This window comes from Sceloporus undulatus, chromosome 4 (genome assembly GCF_019175285.1).
Source record: "Sceloporus undulatus isolate JIND9_A2432 ecotype Alabama chromosome 4, SceUnd_v1.1, whole genome shotgun sequence".
Classification (NCBI taxonomy): Eukaryota; Metazoa; Chordata; class Lepidosauria; order Squamata; family Phrynosomatidae; genus Sceloporus; species Sceloporus undulatus.
In genome coordinates, this window is record NC_056525.1 from 61,540,024 (window position 1) to 61,556,103 (window position 16,080).

At 40.0% G+C, this 16,080-nt stretch overlaps 1 long non-coding RNA gene across 1 annotated transcript in view; it reads right to left on the bottom strand.

Annotated features, from left to right (window-relative positions):
- Window positions 1–14,455: 14,455 nt before the first annotated feature.
- The window catches only part of LOC121929351, a 72,878-nt gene continuing 71,253 nt past the window's right edge, over window positions 14,456–16,080 (bottom strand). The window contains exon 3 of the long non-coding RNA XR_006103658.1: window positions 14,456–14,605. This is a non-coding gene — a long non-coding RNA (uncharacterized LOC121929351). The remainder of the gene's footprint in view (window positions 14,606–16,080) is intronic.

The following is a 16,080-nucleotide window of genomic DNA, read 5'->3' on the forward strand; positions in this document are numbered from 1 at the left end:
CAACTTGTTCTTAAGACAGGGCTTACAACTAGGGGCAAACAACTTGTGACCTTTCAGATATTGCTGCATTACAACTCCCATCAGCTCTAGCCAGCATAAACAAGGGCAAGGGGTGAAGAGAGCAGTCTAGAAACATTATTGGGAGGGCCACAAAGTGCCTACCTCTGTAGAAACTGATGGCAGTTCCTTGAATTTAAAGGCAAAATTGAACATTTTAAATTGCCTCACAGGTAGAAATGAGAAGGAATGGAAAAGAGTGTCAGTGGTTAGCCTGAGGCTTGTTCTCCTAGCAGGAAACCATAATTTCTCACTTCTGTCTGGCACTAGCCGTTTTGTCAAGCATGTAGAGGATGCAGAGGAGTGAGCCTTTGTATCCAACACTGTACAAAACAATCATTTTCACTCATCTACTCATTGCTGTCCTTGAGAAATCTAAGGATCCTTCTTTGGGGGAATTAGACTTCCTGTCCAACGGAAACAGAAAATCCTGGCCTATTGCACCCTGATGGGTCTGCTTGTAACTGGGTTTCGTTGCTTTGCCCAGTGGCATTTCCTGTCGTGACAGATGATGGATAGCAACTTGGCTTCTAAAGGAAAGGTTTTTCTTTCAAGGGAATGTTGCACAAAGACAGAGTGACTTTTGGTCTCAGAGTAAAATACTCTATTGAGTTTCTTAATTAAAATGTTACTGAGTTATATATCGAGAGAGCCTGCCAGAGAGTCAGATAACGTGAAGACTTAGGGGAACACTCTTCAGAAAGAGAGAACAGGATCCACACCTCCTTTGTACCCAGTAGCTTATGCTCAGTTCTGTGTCCCACTTTAGACTTCCCATCTAGGCACTTTTTAATTCACATATCCAGTACTTGTGCTTTCCCTACCTCAATATGTATAGAACAGGGATAGGCAAATTCTGGCCCACCAGATTCTGTGGGATGCAGTGCAAATCCCATCATCTTAAGCCAGCACAACCAGTGGGGGGGATGATAGAAGTAGCAATCCAACATCATCTGGAGGGCCACCTCTTGTCTATAGCCTGATTGTAGTACATACATAATGTGAACCACCATGAGGATAAAACTGTTGTCACATGTGCAACATTATCTGTGTTAATCCACACATATTTACACAGAGCTCATGCCCTCATTTTTGTACTTCTGATGAACCCATTCATGTATACTTTGCACATATTCTGTTGATTCAGATAAAACAAAACCATAAAACTCTTTGGTAGAAATAAATCTAATGATTCTGTGACATAGACTTTGGTCATTATTTCAAAAGGCCCACCATAAGTGGGATTGCATGCTCCTGAGAGACAAGAGGCTATGGTGACTGCAACAGTTCTGCTGATATGGTCTTTTATGTCAGGAAGATGTTTGCTGAGGAGCCAGACTAAATGTACCAAACAACTACTAAGCATTAATGAGAGAGTGACACTGGTGGAGGATCTCTAAGAAGTTTATCGGATGTAATTTTCATGCCAGCCTGGGCGCAACACAGGATTGGACTGGAATGGGTTAAAACTGATTTTACTGCATACAAAATTGCTGCTACGCTGTTGTCCAACACTCATCCTCCAACAGTGCTCTGGCAGCCAATTTTGGTAATACAGACAGGCAATGGTTGGGCAGCAGCACAGCAGCAATTTTGCATGTGGTAAGATCAGTTTTAACCTGTTCCAGCCCAATCCCATCCCATGCCCAGGTCAACCTGAAAATTACATGCAGTAAACTCCAGAGAAACAACATTAGGTAATGCTTTTTAGTACTGTGCAGAAGAAGAAGATGGTAGACCACTCATGAACCTTTCTAACTTTAAAACCGTATGATGAGAAAATCGAAAATGAAGCAAGAGATAGTGATAGAAGATGAGACTCCCAGGTCAGAAGACACTCAACAAACTGTGAGGTACAGCAAAGGATAATTACAAGCAGCACTGTGACTAATGATGGCACTGGGCTCAAGCCAAAATGATGTTCAGCTTTTGATGTGCTCAGAGTTGAAAGGAAAGTCCAAAGCTTTACAACACATATTATAGGGGCATAGAATGTGAGAAGCATGAATCAGGAGAGGTTAGAAATGCAATGTAAAAGAAGAAATGCAATGTAAAAACACTGCAAATGCTTGGGATGAATGAGCTAAAGTGGACAGGAATGGGATATTTTCAGACAGATAAGTAAACAGTATTTTACTCAGGAAATGAAAAACTAAGAAGAAATGCATTGGTATTAATAGTGAGGAACCATGTAGCAAAAGCCATCAAAGAATATACTGAGGAGTCTGACAGAATAATATCACTAAGACTTCAGGGATAATTTATCAATATAATCATAATCCAAGTTTATGCATTACCTACAGAAACAGAAGAGGAAGAATTTGAAAGATCCTGCACTGGAGTCCAGGAGGAAACTCATCATACACCAAAACGAGACATGTTGCTAATCATATGCGATTGGAATGCAAAAGCAGGAAACAGTAAACCAAACATTGTTGAAGAATTTGGCCTAGTATCAAGAAATTAAGCAGAAGAGGAACTGATTGAACTTTGTGAAGCCAACAGTTTGTTCACTGCAAGCACATTCTTCAGGTAACCAAAGAGGTGAATGTATACATGGACATAATTTGATGGCCAATAACAAAATCAGATAGACGACATAACTGGAAGTTCCATTTCCTCTGCAAAAACAAGACTGGGAGCAGATTGTGGCACAGACTATGAACTGTGTAATATCAAATAATATATAAAAAATAGAGTAAAGGTTAAGAAGAACACTAAAGCAATCAGTATTCCAAAATACAACCTGAAGAACATTCCTTTAGAAATTAAAGATAATGTAAAAAACACTTTTGCATTATTAAACCTAATTGACTGGGAGCTAGAAAAACCCTGGACTGAATTCAGGGACATTGTGAGGGAAGAATACAAAAAGACAATATCTGTAGTGTATCCAAAAAGAAAAGAAAAGGTTCCACTGGATGACAGATGAAACTCTTCAAGTAGTTAAGGACAGATGGGAAGCAAAAGTAAAAAGGGGAAGGAACACAACTGTCCACCAACCTGTGCTCAGGGGCAAAGAGAACTATTATAACCATTAATGCAAAGAAATACAAGGCCACAACAAAAAGATTAGAACAAGAGATCTCTTCCACAAGATCTGAAAATTCAAAGGCAAGAGTGGACATACTCTATGATCCGCTGGCATGATCAAGAAGAAATTAAAAGACCATGAAAGCAATACAATGAAGAACTATATAAAAGAGATGAAAGGTTGACATTCCTTAGGTTTACCATTAGTCAAAAATGAATTGGTGGCAAAACAACAACAGGCCGGTCTAACTTCTCTGGGAGGGGTGTACCAGAGCCTGCAGGCAGTCATATCAGGGTATTTTTCAAGTTTTTAAAAAAGATTTGCATCATCGTCAGTGGAAATAATCAATGTGAATAAACTTGAAAGGACTTGGGATAAAACTCTGCATGCCATGAATGCATTTCAAATACATTCACATCGTCAACAGTCCTGTGGTCAAGAAAGCGCCACCCGTTCCCCAGAAGAATAACTGCCGCTGAAACCAGAAGGAGGGAAAGGGGAGAGGTAAAAAAGGATATCGACCCCCTTGAGTGGTAGAAGGAGGGGGACAAGGGAAGGGTGCCAGCATGTGTGACCAACCACATTTGCAGAGATGTAGAGAGAGGAAGTTTCTGAGAGATGTGGTGCCATAATGTGAACAACAAACCTGGAATGCGTGAGTAAGGTTATTCATATCATTCTGATAAAAACCCTAACATCTGAATGACTCCTAAGAGGTCCCTCTCCTCTGCATCCACCCACCAGATATACCAGTAGTACTAAAACACTTGCATTTACACTGCAAAAGGAGTGATACTGCAGTCGTTACAACAGTAATGTAACCTAGCCAATATTTTGCTTTTGCAAAAAAAAAAAAAAATAAATAAATAAAAAAAAAGGAATTAATCACAAGTCAATAGTTCTTTCTGATTAGTTGGTTCCAAGCTCTATGTAGGCCCAAATGAAGACCCAAAGAGTGTACAGTTGTTCCTTTGAACTCATGGGGGATTCATTCTGAGTTGAAAATCCCACACATATTCAATCCCCATTCAGATTAATAGTGGTCACCCCTCTGTGGATTTCCAAGTCCACACATTTCAAATCTGTGGACTTGGAGGGGCTACTGTATATTGTATTCCCATAGAAACGGCAAAGTATATTATTGGAAAGACTAGCCACTGAGTGTTTGTAAAACCAGGAACAAAGTATCACTTGATGTTAAGACCATGTTGCTTGGATCATTAAATAGGTAGGCGATACAGAGTTACTTTAGGACTGCATTCCAGGGGAAATTTTGGCGGGATACAAACTGCCGCTTTGCGGCGTTCCCCCGCCGGCGCCATTTGCTCCGCGAGGGAGCCGCAGCATCCAAACCGCGCGGCTCCCGCGCGGAGCAAAAAAGAAGCTCTATTTCAGAGCTTCTTTCTGCGGCGCACGGATGACGTAGCGAAGCGCCAAGGGCACATTTGCTACGTCATTAGCGCAGCGACACGTCTGGACGCTATGCGTCCAGTACGTAAAGATGGCGCCGGCCATGTAGAAGGGCCGGCGCCATCTTGTACGTATTGTATACATACTAGGGTTAGGGGGTGCGGAAGCACCGCCCCTTCCTAACCCTAGTACGTATACAATACGTACTATATGGCAGTGTGTATCCCGCCTCTGCAAACTTTGAATAGACATTATAAAATACTACAAGCTGCTTTTGAAAACCATCTCAGTTTCAAAAGGCATTTGCAGAAGGGAGGACCCAAACCAGTGAATTCAAACTGTGATGTGAAGACAGCAGGTTGCTATTTAGAAAACAACTCAGAGCTTCCTTGGACATTACAGCTAGTTGCAAAATCCTTTATAGAGCCTGCATGTAGTCGATATTAAGAATATGGATTTCAATGCAAATTGTATAACAAATATCATATACTGTATTTTCTGGCGTATAAGACTACTTTTTAATCCAGGAAAATCTTTTCAAAAGTCGAGGGTCATCTTACACATTGGGTGTCATCTTATAGGGCAGGTGCTGAAACTTCTGAGCCGGACTGGAGAATCTGCGGTTGCCGCATATGGTGGGGGGAGCTCAAAAACGGCCGCGGCCACATCCCCACTGTATGCGGCGATCATATGAAGGCAGCTACCACTCTGATAGTCTTGGAGACAGGGAGGGCTGGCAGGCAGGGAGAGCTGACCAATCCAAGCAGGCTTTGTATACAAGGTTTCCTGCTAAGTACCTGCATGTTATAAGCATTTGAATTAAAATTACCATATTGAAATCAAGTCAAGATTTTTTTTAATTTGATGTGCGTTGGAAGAGGGGTAGTCTTATATGGTGAGTATATCCCAAACTCTATATTTCAACTGGAAAAGTTGGGAGTCATCTTATACGCTCAGTCGTCTTATACACCGGAAAATACGATATACTGGAAATCTCCCCCAATGCCTAGTACAGATGAGAAAATGCTAATGTTACAGCACATTATGTCTTTGAAGATAACTTTTTAAAAAATGCTGTAGGGAAGGAATGCAAAATAGTGTTGAATGTGATGTTATATGAACTGAATGAGGAACCAGAAATGTAGAAAGATCTCTGTCCTCTATAATTTATTTTCACTTTTTAAAATTGAAGATTAAAACTTTTTATTTCAAGCTGGCCCTGCCATTGCACAGGCAGCTGTGTCAGGTAGCAGATGCTGTGAGTGGCTGCATCCTCTTAGTTTTAAATTCATAAATGACACTGCTAAAATATCCCTGTGAGATGGCTATCTTGCCTCTGATTTAAAACAGAAGAAAAGAGAGGCCACTCCACTCAAATGTAGTTTATTTTGCTGTTGAACAGCTCTTTCTATCAGGAAATTTTTCCTAGCATTTATTGGATTCTCATTTCCTGCAGTTTGAATTCACTGGTTTGGGTCCTCCCTTCTGGAGCGGCAGAAGATAAGCTGACTCCATCTCCCCCATGATAACTATTTAGATTTATGAAGATGGCTTTCCTATCACCTCTCAGTCTTCTTTTCTCCAGGCTAGACATATCAATTTCCTTCATCTCTTCCTCATAAGACCTGGTTTCTAGAATGTTTACCATCTTGATTGGCCTCTTCTGAATAGTACCAGCTTGTCAATATACTTCTTAAACTGCACTTCACATGTTATCATGTCTGAAATTCCTTTTTCTACTTCTAATGTTACTCATGAATCATAATTCCCATATACCACTTAATGTAATGCTAGTAGTTGTGACATAAACAACTCAAAAAATTAAAATTATACCTTTGAACTACAATATATACACAACCTAAATGTATTTACATATACATCATGAAGATTTGGTTAAAATGTGATGTTTTTAAAGAAAAATTTAAAAGAATAAAAACATTTTAAAATTTCAAAAACTGAAAAATTTCAAATTTTGCATTTTGAAATTTTAATTTTAAAAAATTTTGGGGCCTTTCCTTTCTCTTCCCACTGAGCTTCACCCTACTCTCACCATCTCTTCAAGCATTTTGAAGGGAAGCAGATGAATGCTACAGCCCATTTCTGTCAAAAAGTAGGTGTTTGAGGCATAGCATTGGAGAGGATAATAAAAACATTGAAATAGTGCTAGATTTTCTATATCTTGGTTCAGTTATTAAACTGGACATTGCAGTCAAAAAATCAAAAGAAGAATAAGACTTGGAAGGGCTGCTATGAGGGAAGTAGACAAGATCCTCAAGCATAAAGAAACATAATTAAATACAGAAGTCAGAATCTTCCATGTTATAGTATTTCTGATTTCTATGCATGGGTATGAAAGCTGCACAGTGAAGAAAGCTGATGAGAAGAAAATAAATTCATTTGAAATGTGGTGCTGGAGGAGAGTTCTATGGACACTGGACTGCTAGAAAGACACATGAACAGGTCCTAGAGCAAATCAGGCCTGAACATGCAGAAGAAACCTAGATGACTAAACTGAGGCTATTTTACTTTGGGCACATCACAAGGCAACATGACTCAACAGAAAATGCAATAACGTTTGGTAAAATGGAAAGCAGTGGGGAAAGAGGAAGACTGCATCAATGGTGAATTGATTCAATCAAAGAAGTCCCAGCTCTGAGCTTGGAAGAACTACGCAGGAGCATTCATGATTTGGGCTCTTGGACTGCATCTGTATTATAGACATCACTTTAACTGCCATGGCTCAAAGCCAGTATATTGGCTTTGGAAGGGGAGGCAAGAGGAATATTAAGGGTATATGGACTTCCATACACCTTCTCCCTTTAGCCATGGACCTGGTCACAGAGTGATTTCTACTCATTGCCCAACAGCAAAACGATGTATGAATTCCTCTTTCCACCACTAGAACTTTCAAGCTGGTAAGTTAAGCCTATATTTAAAACTAAACATTGAAGTTTGCAATTGGAAATTGGCTATCAAGTGTATCTCCACAAATGTATCTTAAGCAAAATTGTCACATCATAATGTGGAACATAAGGCTTTGTTTTTAACATAAAGTGAGAATGTGGTTGCTGTGCCTCCCAGGAAGCCCTTCCCTGATCTTCCTAACCCTCCTTCCTTTCTGGTTTAGCTAGTGGGACTTTACAGTCCTACTACACTGTTTTAAAGTCCAGTTCTTTAGACAGCAACACAACAACAGTGCTTTAGGCACATTTGAGCATAGCTATCATGTTTAATGAGTAAGGATTTTCAATGTTCTCATAACTCCCAGCAATTGTTTGCATCTTTTTTTCCAGCCAGAACTTTATAGAGTACTTTTATCACACAAACTAATTTTATTTCCTCTGTACTGTGACACTGCTTTCTTTTAACACTTTAGCTACCAGTACAGAAAAAGGCCTGTTTTGTAAAAATGTTTTGGAGCCAATCATTTATAACAAAAAAAGATGTAAGTGATTTTCAGGCAATGAACTTAATCATCTTCAAAGACTCATTGCTCTTCCATTTCCATCAGTGCTTCAGTGTTCAGTGACTTGAACAGGGACCCTTTCACACTGCACAGTTATAGCACTATGCACCCACTTTCACTGCAAAGGCTGCATCCTATGCAATTCTGGGGTTTTGTTTCATGGGACACTAAAGGACTCTGGCAAAGAATTGTAAATGCCTCTCCTTAAATGACAAATCCCAGGGTGCTAAAGGATGCAACCATGACAATTAAAGTGGAGTCATAGCAATCTAATTGTGTGATGTGAAAGAGTATCAGGAGACTACCCTTGGAAGGAAGCCATGGGTAAAATGGCAATTTTTTCTTCTTCTTGCCCAAGGGGATTTCTAAAGCTTAAGGGGGAATCAAAATATGTGCTGTGGAATAAAGAAACAGATAAAGGAAGAGCCATAGTTTTCCCGAGGGTGTTTTTCTTTCACATAATCCTTTGAACCCTACCTTGAAGCAGTGCCTTTGCTCCCTCTACTGGACACCTATAATGCTGCATTTTGGAATGGTTACTCTTAAAAGCTGTTGAACTCATTCACCCAAGGTGAATCTTGTTCCATCTGGGTCAGGTTATATGTCCTTCTAATTCACCATTGTTTACTGGCAGCAGAAATCCAGTTTCTAATGGTGGGATGGAAAGAGACCTTTCGAAACAAAATTCTGTTTGACCTAGAACTTGGACTCTTAGGCTATGTACAGACAGCCTCTAAGGGACAATGGGATGCTGCTCCTTTCCTAGCCAGAGCAGGGCCATGGCAACTGAACACTGCAGTTCCAATCTGGCCTTTCTGCATTGCAAAAAGGAGCCACAAAAAGCAGCTTCTTTTTGCACCGTGGAAAGGGTGCCATAGCTGCCAGTGCCATGGCTTTTCAGCTCTTCTTTGGCACTGCATCATCTGAATGCAGTGCCAGAGGAGCACCATGATGCCACCCACCATGTGTCCCACAGTCTGGGAGCAGCCATGGAGAAGGCGCTCTCCTGAATCCTTACCAAGCATGCCTGCAAAGATGGTGGGACTGAAAGAACGCTCTCCTCTGCCAATCTTAATGCTCCAGAAGACTTGTACAGGGAGATATGGCCCTTCAGATAGTCTGCATTGCAGAATTATAGAAATGCTACAGAATCCTGGAATTTGTATTTTGGCAATAAATTTACAGTTCTTGCTGCCAGAGAAATTCTCTGTGTGGGAGAGTTCTCATCCAGTCTCTTGAACCACAGCACCAGAGTTCTTTAGCAGAGAGTTCTAAGTACCTCACCAAACTGCAAATCCCTGGATTTTAACAGATGGAGTCATTAAAATTAAAGTGTTATTGAATTGCTATAATTGTGTGGTGTAGATGCATGACATATTTTGATAATTACCTTAAGCTAGGAGTGCTGGTCACAAGGTCTCACAGACCCTAGAGCATTTAACAGTTATGGATATACAAATCAGTAGGATTCTAACACTTACAATTTGTATCAAGGAAATGATTCTCCACAGTTTATCTTCATGTAAGAGTCACTGCGGTGTAGTGGTTTGAGTGCTAGACTATGACTCTGTGGACCAGGGTTCAGATACACTCAGCCATGGAAACCCACTGAGTGTCCTTGGGTAAGTCATATTCTCTCAGCCTCTGAGGAAGGCAAAAAGCAACCCCCCTCTGAACAAATCTTGCCAAGAAAATCCTGTGATAAGTTCACCATTGGGTGGCCTTAGGTCAAAAACAACTTGAAGGCTCATAACAACAACAACAACAACAACAACAACAACATGGAAAAACTGAAATCCTGCTATATGGTTTTTATAGCAGGGTGTTCCCAAAGATGTACAAGTTGAACCTGTAAAGGAAGATGGAGATCACACTTTAGACTATGTCATCTCCTCCATTCAAATGAAATATAATCTTCCAGGAATGTGTGAGGAGGACTATGGACTATAGAGGAGGAAGAAACATGCTTACACCGAAATGAATTGATGGTGCTAATAGAGGTGCAGTGTGGATGACTGATATGCTAATGAACAATCTGTTGAATTGTGTATCATACATTTACATTTCTAATTCTTTATTAATAAAAGTGCAAACCTATTTATATGTATGTATATATCTCCACCCAGATGTAAGTGCTGTTTATTTCAATTATATTGCTTCTGGATATGTGTGTATGCATCTATACACAGATTGCAGCTTAAATTCAGTGGATGCTGCTTCCAAGTAAATGTGCATATGATAGGGTGCTGTCTTATATTCCTTTACATGGCAGCTTGTTAGTGTAGCCTTCCACTTAGAGGAGCTGACAGGCTGGCTTTGATACATATTTATGAAATGCCCAGATTTGAAATCTCCTGTGAATTCAAAGAGCTTTAAGTAGCTCAGACTTCTCTTTCTCCTTCCCTCCCTCTCGCCCTCCTCTGTTTTAAGCATTTGGCCACATGCACGGGCACTGAAGCATTTAATTGAAGAATTATTCAGGATTTACAACAATATAAAGAAAATTGGGTCATTTTGGCCTCCTACCAATCCTGCCACCCTTTCTTTAAGTTTAGTGTGTAGTCATCGGCATTGCTACTAAAAAAAAGAATCTATCAGTTCTGACATGTTTGCAGTTTAACCTATCACTTTTAGTTCTGACTTTTTAATACAAAAAGGAGGCTCAGACAGGAAGAACTTGATATCTCTTGAGGGATCCCCCCCCACACACACACACCATAAAATTGACTTATCTATAATTGCATTTTTCTGACGTTGAATAAGATACATTTGTTATCAATAGCTCTTTGGACCTAGGCACTCCCATACATACGCCCCCTCACTTGCTGCAGAATTTGAATTTGCAAGTGAATACAGCCCACTGTGATGTAGTGTTTTGAGTTTTGGATTAGGGTATTAGTTTGAGTCCTAAAACTAAGAATTGAATCCTCTCTGAGCCATGGAAACCCACTGGGTGGCCTCTGGCAAGCCATGTTCTCTCAATTTCAGAGGAACAGCAAACCTCCTTCCTCTTAAAAAACAAATTTTGCCAAGAAAACGCTATGACTGGTTCACCTTAGGGCCACCATAAGTCAGAAACAACCTGAAGACTAATACAACAATACCACAATCTGGTTAAGAGGGACAGCCCAAGATATTTTGCTGCTTGAGATAAAAGACAAAAGATGGCACCTTCTCATCTATGTCCAGAAACAAATTGGACTGGGAACTGAATTCTGGCAGTGGGCCAGTCTCCTCCTTTCTTATTGAGGTCAGCAACATAGTTTAGGGACTGCAGGACAATTGACATAACAGACATAACTTTGTTCTCTGACAGAGAGCAATGGCCGAGGGAATCCTTGGATAACTGCCATTGCCAACTCTCTAGCATCTGCCACCCAAGACAGTGGCATCACTCTGCTTAATGTAGTAAAACTGAACCTGCCAGCCATAATTTTATATTATTTTATATAGTATAGAAATATTGTATATATAGTATATAGTATATATAGGTTTTAATGTTGTTGCTGTTGTAAACTGCCTTCAAGCTGACCTTGACTCATTGTGATCTTATGGATGAGACATTTCCATGTCCCCCTATCCTCAACCATTCTGCTCAGATCCTGCAGATTGAGGTCTGTGACCTCCCTGATTGAGCCTAATAAACTGATATGTGGTCTTCCTCTGTTTCTACTTCCTTTCACTTTTCCTTGCATTATTGCCTTTTCTAGTGAGTCATGCCTTCTTATGATGTGGCCAAAGTACAACAGCCTTAATTTAGTCATTTTGGCTTCCAGGGAGAATTCAGGCTTGATGTTTTCTAAGACTCTTTTGTTTGTCTTTTTGGCTGTCCATGGTATCCTCAGAACTCTTTTTGAGCATCACATCTGAAATGAGTTGATTTTGTTTGTATCAGCTTTCTTTACTGTCCAGCTCTTGCATCTGTACATGGTGATGGGGAATACAGTGGCTTGGACAACCCTAATTTTAATGTTCAGTGTTAAATCTTTGCATTTTAAGATCATATCTAATTCTTTTATTAATACTCTTCTTATTCCTAGTCTTCTTCTGATTTCTTGACTGCAGTGTCTGTTCTGATCAATGTTTGATCCAAAGTATGGGAAATCTTTAACTATTTCTATTTCCTCATCATCTAGAGTGAATGCATGTAGATATTCTGTGGTTGTTATTTATGTTCTTTTAAGGTTCAATGTTAAGCCTACTTAGCACTTTCTTCTTTCACTTTCTTTAGTTGTTCTTTAAGTCCCCCCCCCCCCCCCACTGCTAGTAGTATGGTGTCACCAGCATATTTTAAATTGTTGTGCTTCCTTTCTCTGATCTTCACTCCTCCTTCCTCTGTGTCTAAGCCTGCTCAGTGTATGATGCTTTCTGGGTACACATAGAACCAAAAGGGTGATATGATGCAGCCTTGTCTGACCTTTGCCAATTGAGAATCATTCCGTTTCTCCATATACTGTTGTACTTCATACATTTTAATATTTTTAATGTTTGATGTTTTTAACTTTCAAAATTGTTTAAGCGTTTTTTAAACTTTATACTTTTTAATGTTTTTGCATTGTTCTTAATTTTTTACTGTTTTAAATTTGTTGTTAGCCACTTTGAATCCCTATATTGGGAGAAAGGCAGGGTATAAACAACAACTACTGCAGTTATGATTTTATTTAGCTCCATTAATTCCAGTTTTTGATCTTCCCACTGAAATTGGTGGATTAACTGTGAGTGGCTTTTGCCCATCACAGTTGGTGGTTCAGCTTAACGCTTGGAAAAAGACTTGAGAGCAGATAGTCCCTCCAGTTCCTGGTCTGAATGTCAATGGTTAATGGGTACTTTTCCTGGCAAAGCTCTTTCTGGAAAGATGCAGCCAAACAGAATGGCTATGGAGGGTTTCCAAATTAATCTTCTGTCTATACAAGTAGAACAGAAGGATCACCCCTCCCCCGTATTAAAGGAACTTTGAAACATATCCTCTCTGATGTGTCTCTCCTTGTGTTGTATTCTTTTGTTCTCGGGAAGTGGTGACTTCAGGGGAAACCAGAACACTGGTGGGTTGGAGTCCGAAGTGCTTACCGTTTGCTACCATGAGATCTTTGAAAGAAGAAAACAAGACTTTTAAGACTTTCCAAGTGTTGCTGTGGCAGAATAAAAAGCAGATGGGTTGCCTGGCAGTGCCCACTCTTGTCCTCAGGCTGAGGACAAAAAGGATGGAAGGAAAAGAGGTGGGATGTAGGCACATGGACCACAGCATGCTGAAAGATTTCCATGGAAGTATCCTATGGTATAGCAGTTAGAGTGCTTAACTGGGACTAAGAAAACTCACAGTTAAAGACTCACTCTGCTGTGAATTTTACTGGGGTGTGTATGTGTTGCAGTTAGTCACCCTGGCCTACCACACATAGGTGTTGTGAAAGCAAAAGTGGGGAGAGGTCTTGTGAGCTCGTTTAAGGAAGAGCAGCTGAAAAAATGTAATATAGTAATAAAATGGATGAGACTCTAAGGTCCAAAACACACTGCAGAAATAATCTGGTTTGAGAACGTTTTAACTGCCCTGGTTCAATTTAGCCTTCTCTCTCAGAGAGCTCTGGTGCCACAATAAACTACAATTCCCAGGATTCCCTAGCATTGAGCCAGGGCAGTTAAAGTGTTCTCAAACTGGATTATTTCTGCAGGGTGGATTGCACCTTAGACACACAAACAAAAAAAATACAATTTTCCACTTTCTTTCATTAATTAATTTATTTTAAAATTTCTAAAATGCTCTACATAACAAGGTGTCAGGGCAGTGAACAATAAATAGGTAATAAAGATCCCAGAGTACAGTTATAAAACAACTGAAGGCAATTCAAAACAAAACAAAAAAGCCCCCCCCCCCCAATAAATTGGATTGTCCAATCTAGAATTCCTTAGGCAAACAAAAAAGTTTTGCTTGGTGCAAAAATGGTTGTAAGATTAGAACATGTTACATCTTCATGGGGAAAATATTTCACAAATGAGGTGCTGTTAACAGAGAAGGTAGATTCTTTAGGAGTTGTAGTTTATGGGTCATCTTCAAGGGCATATAGTATGTTACTATGGAACAATGAATGGGTAGGTTATCAGAACATAGACTCCAGAGATAGACTCCATCCAGGAATGGTTGTAGCTGGCAAATCAGTTATCACTGATAACAGACACTCTGAAACCTAATGACATTGTTGGATCCAAGTGTAACCCCAATATGTACATGGAGTATGACCTTCTTTAGTACATACTGAACATTCAGTTTCTGGATGACACACCCATCTGTCTCAGAAAAATGGTTTTCTTGTTGAGATTCATGCTTTGAACATCCACACAAGAGGCAAACTGAACTTGTGATTTTTCCTTTCTTCAAGACCAGCCCTACTATTATGCAAAGGGAAGTACCCACCTCAGGCAGCAGTTTGCACAGTCATGAAAGAGTAGCTGATGGGTTTTTTTAAAATTTACTTTTTCATTATTTTCTTCTTTACTGGCCTGGGTGGAGACAGTTGGTTGCAGGACTTACTTCTAAGGCCTAAATAACTTGACCTGCCTTAGGTACTGAGTTTAGTGAGTTGGCTGGATGCAGAGAATCACTGCCCGCTCTGTCTGAGACCATCAAACCTCATTAAAAGTGTTTTCTTGGGGGAAGAGAGGAGAAAAGCATATTATGAAATGTGGATTATACAATTTGCATTATGTACTGTGTAATAAAAAATTAAATAAATAAAAAAGAAAAATATTTAAAAAAAGAAAAAACAAAGTATTTTCTCTTTTCAGCTTTCTTCCCCCCCCCCCCCCTCAAATCTGCTTCCTTCTGTCTGTGTCTCCCATCATTATAAGTTAGTCACTACTACTCTCCTGACAGCAGGGTCCTGTCTTTTGCTTAAGTTAGTCTCTAAAGTGCTGGATGCATTAATAGTGCTATAAATAATAACCACAACAAATTATGAACATTTTCTGGTATTACACTGCTTGGAACTGGGATAGTTCTGCCATGATGCACAATGGAGAAAAAAGGATGCAAACACTTCCCCAGGGAGTCCGACCTTCCACTTTGGAAACCACTGAGCTCAGGTTCAAAGATGTTTGTGGAGTGTTTTTCCCTCTAGCTTTCCTAAAATGGATCTCTTTACTGTTGGCAGATGCAGAAATGGAGTTTATTATGAAGTAGCATGAATTGCCTTACAGGAAATGCAGACAAAATGTTTTGTGTTTTCTTTTCTTTTCCCTTTTTTGGTTAAAGTTCAATTTTGATTTTCCACCCTGTGGTTTCTGTAAACAACAGAGCTTTTCTTAGTGAAGCCATGTATCCCAAGCCAACGGCTGCATGTCAACTTGTATTTTGCCATTTCAACACCCAGACTGTCGCATATGGTTTGCTATTTTGTGAGATGGTGTTTTTCAACTTCCATAGAACTCATTTTGGAGTCATTCCTCCTGGCTCTATTGATTGCAGGAAGGTGTTAATTTGATAGAATCCAGGGGAGGAAAGGGCAGGAACTACAGAACAAACTCCACCTGCTACCCCCTATAGCTGCATTCTTGAAAAGCCCCGAATGGTAAGCATATCTACCAGCATATGAAAACTCATAATGTAGATCAAGGTCCTTCTTCACTAGGATCTAAATTCCTGACACATTTTTGGATATGGCTTTCCAAAAATCCTCATGCCACTAGTGTATCCTCCAACTGTCCCAATCTGTCCCAATCGTTTGCCTTCTCATTTTTACATCTACTTTTAGAATGTCCCAGTTTCTCTCTCCTCCCAATTTCCTTCTTTGTCCTCAGCTTAGTTTAATTGCTACAAAAGTTTGAACTCAATTAACTCAGAAGGGGGAAAATAAGATGAGGGGACAGCATCTTGCCCTTCCCAATTGGATCAGGCAAAAGCAAACTGCTGCAGCCTCTCCTGTGTGTTCTTCCTCCTTAAAAGCCTTTTCCAACTTATTCTGATGCTGTTTAGCCACACATCTCAGTATTTATCTGTGAAATGTTTGGATAGTATGCACTAGCAGCCCCAAACCCTGGAGATGCATCAATAAACAGGGTTCTTGTAGGACTACCTACCTACCTACCTACCTACCTACCTACCTACCTACCTACCTACCTACCT